Source organism: Lathyrus oleraceus, chromosome 5 (assembly GCF_024323335.1).
Source record: "Lathyrus oleraceus cultivar Zhongwan6 chromosome 5, CAAS_Psat_ZW6_1.0, whole genome shotgun sequence".
Classification (NCBI taxonomy): domain Eukaryota; kingdom Viridiplantae; phylum Streptophyta; class Magnoliopsida; order Fabales; family Fabaceae; genus Lathyrus; species Lathyrus oleraceus.
In genome coordinates, this window is record NC_066583.1 from 320,557,513 (window position 1) to 320,558,857 (window position 1,345).

General features: G+C 27.5%; 1 non-coding gene across 1 annotated transcript; it reads right to left on the bottom strand.

The window, feature by feature from the left end:
- Positions 1–558: 558 nt before the first annotated feature.
- TRNAS-AGA (transfer RNA serine (anticodon AGA)) lies at positions 559–640 on the bottom strand. The gene has a single exon. It is a non-coding gene; the product is annotated as a tRNA-Ser (tRNA).
- Positions 641–1,345: the final 705 nt, after the last annotated feature.

Consider the following 1,345-nt stretch of genomic DNA (forward strand, 5'->3'; position numbering starts at 1 on the left):
TACGCTTAAAGAAACAAAATTATAGCATAATATTATAACTTAGAAATTTGTGTTGCTATTTTATGTTAAATATTTATTTATTTATTTTCGTGAAGGTATAATGTTTTAAGTATTGATGCTAACATATTAATTTTTTTTAAATTTTTTTTTATAAAGAAATACTAAAATTAGTCAATGACATACTTTTGAACTATGTGATTTTGTAAAATCGACTCGGATTCTTACCGTTTTTAAGTGGTTTAATTCGATTTTTTAATTTTATTTCGATTTTGAGTCACCCACAATTTTACACAACTGATTGGATTAGAGTCACCTCTAATTCTTGATCAAATCAATTAAATGAGATGATTCGATCTAATATTTAAAACATTTATTTCAACTAAAACTATTCAAGAGTTGATATATTAAAAAAAAAAGAGAAATTAAAATTAATAAAAATAATCTCATCACTCGTTCTTAATCAATAATTACATGGCTGATATGAAAGCATGGAACGCGTGTTCTTTGGCTGCCACATGAAATAAAAAACAACAGAACATGAAAATCGAAAAACAAAACCGTGGACGGCAGGATTCGAACCTGCGCGGGCAAAGCCCACATGATTTCTAGTCATGCCCGATAACCACTCCGGCACGTCCACAATGTTGATAATATGCTTAGAATAACTCATAATGTTTTTGTTATATCATAATCGCTGAAAATACAGGTATTTCCAAATTACACCGCCAACTAAACTGCAATTATCTATTATTTAAAAATAATTACTTCACACATTCTTATTCAATGCAAATTTGAATATTTTTCGATTGTATAATTGTTAAATATAATACAGAGTGGTGGGTTCAGAAATTTGAAAACAACTTCAATTTTGGTAGGGGAATTTGTCTCAACCTTTCTCACATTTGTTTTGCAGATGACATTCTCCTAAATATATAAGCTTTCATTGATCATGCTAATTTGATTAAGAATATTATAAAATATTTTTGTAATGCTTCTAGTTGGAGAATTAATTCATTTAAATCTAAAGTATTTTTTCTTAATAATTTGCAGGTTCAGTTTAGCGCCATCATTAGCAATGTTTTGGGTGTTGATAAAACCCAATATTTTGATCACTATCTTTGCATGTATTATTGGATTAATAAGGTCATTTTTCATTGTCCTTATCTAGGTGTAGGAAAAAATTTAATAATATGAAAGATAATACTAAGATGACACTAACTTAGTATTCCTCCACTATCATTTTTGGATACATTATGCGTATGAGAACGGTTTCTAGCTTGATTTGCTTTTCTCTCATTTTTAGTTTTATTTTTGATATTTTTTGTTTTATTTTTGCCTTTTTATT